This window comes from Herpailurus yagouaroundi, unplaced genomic scaffold, assembly GCF_014898765.1.
Source record: "Herpailurus yagouaroundi ecotype Mexico unplaced genomic scaffold, PumYag 255, whole genome shotgun sequence".
NCBI lineage: Eukaryota > Metazoa > Chordata > Mammalia > Carnivora > Felidae > Herpailurus > Herpailurus yagouaroundi.
In genome coordinates, this window is record NW_024412472.1 from 616,429 (window position 1) to 620,761 (window position 4,333).

The following is a 4,333-nucleotide window of genomic DNA, read 5'->3' on the forward strand; positions in this document are numbered from 1 at the left end:
GAATGTGGCTGCCTTCCGGGGTCTGCTGGGACCAGGTGGCTTCAACAGTCTCTACTAAATGTCCTTCCAGCAGTGGAACCACTTTTCCCCGTGCGGCCTGAGAACCTCCTGGACCCCACTCTGTTCCTGGGGATTCACCTTTCCCCCCAGAGCACCACCAGGTATGGAGCTGCGGAGTTGCAGCCTTTGCTCTCCCCTTGTTTACAGTCTTAATGGAATTTAAACCCTCTCCTTTCTCCTTTCTCCCTTTTTAGTTTAGTCCCTGCGGCTGTTTCCAATTTCCACTTTCTCTCCAGCTGCTTTTGGGGAGGGGTGCTTTTCCCATATGCTTCCCCCCTCCCCAGTCTCTGTCCTCTCTCCACCTGCAATAACGGTTCCCTACCTTTCAGGCCTTCTTGCTTCCCAAGTTCAGCTTTTCGTGTTGTATATCTGCTGAATTCTGTGGTTCAGGTTGTGCAGATTGTTGTGTTAATCTTCTAATTGGTTTTCTAGGTGTGTAGGATGGTTTAGTGTTGGTCTGGCTGTATTTCATGGACATGAGACACACAAAAAGCTTCCACGTTGTTCCACCATCTTGGCTCCTCCCTGATTCCAAAATGCTTAAAGGCATTCGAAATGTTGAGAGTACTGATTTCTTGTTTTCAACAAATATTATCTTATCTTTGCAATATCTCTTGATTGGTAAATTGCAAATATTGGATATAAAGGAATATACTATATAGCAGGTGGAGAGTTGGAGAACTACTTGATTCCTTTAAGTATAAAGAGTATGAAAATGTGGTTTAAAATATTTTAAGGAAATTTTTTAAAGAATGAGCAGAACTGGATTATTAGTTGGATGTGTTGAGATGTGTGAGAAGGAGGGAAAGATGACTATATATGCATACTGATAATTGTGTGGATTTTGTTACCTCCAGTTTTTGTTTATTCAAGGAATATTGGCATAAAGTTCTCTTCTTATGAGTAAAGATAGCAGTTGGGTTCCTTAGAGCCAAACATAATTAACCTGGTGGCCTGGTCATAGAGCTGTCCTTGCTTAACCCTGTGGAAAATAAGATTCCTAGGTACACGGTATTTCCTGAGATGCTCATGTTAATTCTGAGTATACATCCTATTGTCTCCACACACGAAGAAGAACATTTTGATAGATTCTTCCCTTAAAAATAAATCTAAGGGGCGCCTGGGTGGCGCAGTCGGTTAAGCGTCCGACTTTAGCCAGGTCATGATCTCGCGGTCCGTGAGTTCGAGCCCTGCGTCAGGCTCTGGGCTGATGGCTCGGAGCCTGGAGCCTGTTTCCGATTCTGTGTCTCCCTCTCTCTCTGCCCCTCCCCCGTTCATGCTCTCTCTCTCTCTCTCTCTGTCCCAAAAATAAATAAAAAACGTTGAAAAAAAATTTAAAAAAATTAAAAAAAAATAAATCTAAGTGCCATTCTTAATCTTCAAGGTCCTGAACTAGTCACATATGTGATTTCCCACATATCATGTGTATACTACTGTCCTTCATCTAGTCCTAAAATCTATTTTCTCCAAATTCCTTAGGTGAATTTTGTAGTCCCCAAATCACTATGACCTCAGGTTCCCCCAGAGGTGCATTTTCCACTCTCCGTGACCAGTCACCAGGTAGTACCTCTCTCCCAAGTTTTGTCTCAGATGCGGCTGTTTTCCCTGGCCCCTTACTTCCGAAGGACTGCAGCTTTGACCCGCTCCACCCCTCTGCAGGAGGGTCTCTCTGAGCAATGGCCTAATGTCGGCTGCACCCAGGAATGCCTGCTGGATCCTGCTGTTGCCGGTGCCCTGAGACTGCAGCCAGGGCTGCATAGTCTGCATATTGTGGTGCATAGTCTCCTAAGATACTAAGGCTTCAGTTATAAAACAGATCTCTTCTGATTTGTGGTGAGGGTATGGGGCTTATGTAGTCACACATCCAACCCTGAGCCCAGGGAAGGGTCAGAAGTTAGATGGTGCTTTCATCTGATTGGCCAACATGACTTTACATACTTGAGAGGAACTTTAGCTTCTTGAAATGAACAACAAGGAGTAGATTTATCCTCTCACCAAAGCAACAACAAAACATTGGACAAAGTATATGAAATAATGGTTCTGAAGACACTGGACCTGAAGAAATGGAAGACAATGATCCCTGAGAGATAGGAAACAAATGTCCTGTTTATTGGACAAAGATTGTTACAGCTTATTGGAGAGAGATTCTAAGCCATTTTGAAGGAAGGGTGAACTTAGGTGTAGTCTGGTAGTCTTTCTGTATTCAGGAAAAGGACATGGGAATCAGGGAAGGCCAAAGTATCTAGAGTTCACAGGGTAGAGTATTAGTGCAGAGAGAACTGCATAGAAAGAGAATTCCAAAGATCTACAGAGGGCTCTCTAACATGCATGTGTGGAAACTATTAAAAAATATTTAAGGAAACAAAAAACAAAAACAAGACTCATATAATTACATAGGGATCTCTGGATAGATTTTCAGAGTTTCTATATTGAGACTTGTGTGCCAGACCCTTTTATTCTCTCATCAACTCATCTTTGGATGGGGGTTTCCCCAGGGGGAGAGCAAAACCTTGGAGAAGACAACTCCCATTGGCAAAGGCAGTGCCCCTAGAAGAACACAGCTGAATGCCCTGCCCTCATCACTGTTACTGTTCAGTGTGAAAGAGAACATCCTGACCAACACAGTAAGTCAAGGAAGAAAGAAGCGTTTTAAGGATCAGAGTAAAAATGGTTCAACTATAATTATTTTTATGTGATATAATCAGTAAACTTAATAGAGTTTTAGAAGTAATTATATGTTCAATAAGATGTTTAGATATAATAAACTGTAAAAAAATCAATAGTTGTCTTTATACCAACAAAAATAATCTAGAAATAATAGACATTATCCACCATTTATGTAATAGAAAACTTATTAACTTATAGAAATTGGCATCTTTAAATGCACAAGAATGCTATTTTAAAATTATGCTTAAAGCATTACAGTGAAGACCTGATTAAGTGTTGATATAAACCATGTAAATGAAAGACACATGAACATTTTAAAGATGTCTGTTTTCAGGGGTGTCAGCATGGCTCAATCAGTTAAGTGTCCGACTCTTGGCTTCGGCTCAGGTCATGATCTCATGATTCGTGGGTTCGAGCCCCGTATCAGGTTCCGCACTGACAGTGCAGAGCCTACTTTGGATTCTCTCTCTCTCCCTTTCTCTGCCCCTCCTCTGCTTGCTCAAGCTCTCTCTTTCTCTCAAAATAAATAAATAAAGTTAAAAACAAAAGATGCTTGTTTTCAAATTAACTTATAGGGTCAATGCAATTTCAAGAAACATTCCAGCAAAGATTTTCAGAGGATGTTTGGTACAGTTATTCTGAAATATAAAATATATATGCAAGTTAAAATTTCACCAAATGGAAGAGAGTTTTTAAAAAGATTTGTCACACTTTACCAGATAATAAACCACACTACAAACTCATTGTATATCAAATGATTGTGCCTAGGACGAAAGCATGGGATATAACACAGAGTTTATAACAGGCTCATGTATGTGAGTTAAATTGATATGGGATAATATCATTTACATGTATATGATCTTAATATACACATAGAAACACAGATGAAATATACCCAATAGATTGTAAATACCAGTTATTTCTAATGGGTGACATTTTGCTGGACATTAAATGGTAGACAGTATTACATGATTTGAATGTTACAATGTCAGTATATTATTTCATAATTTAAATTTTGGCCATCAGTTTGTTCCGGTGCTATCTTTGCATGGCCCTATTGTGTTCCAGGTGCATACTTCCCAGCACAAGTGAATAGATCGATGTTATTGGATTCCCATCAGAAACAGCTCACACCCTGCTTGCCAGCTGAGTGGTTAGCCCTTTGTTCTCATTGTATCTATTTCAGATGGACCCAATCCTCCTGTGCAATATAAACCCACAGGAAGCTCCAGACTGCTACAATTACACCAATCCCAAACAAATTTATGAAGGGCACTAGGAGAATAAGTTTCTGTCCATTTTCTAATGTAAGGTAGCTTCCAGGTGAATTATGTTTATAGGTAGATCAGATGAGGCAATAGGGAAATTAAATATTTATTACCTAACTAAATTGTTTGTCTAAAATCAGTGGGAGATCATATGGGCTAAATATTCACATCTCAAATTATTTCTCTCTTGAACATATTCTTTGCTTGAAGTCTAAGCCTTTCCTAAATTCCTCTCAGATGTATCCTTTATTTAAGTAACTATACCATATGTATCTCCTTCTGTGATTATCAATTACTTTATATATATTTATTTTTCAATGGATTTTCATTGCTGGGAA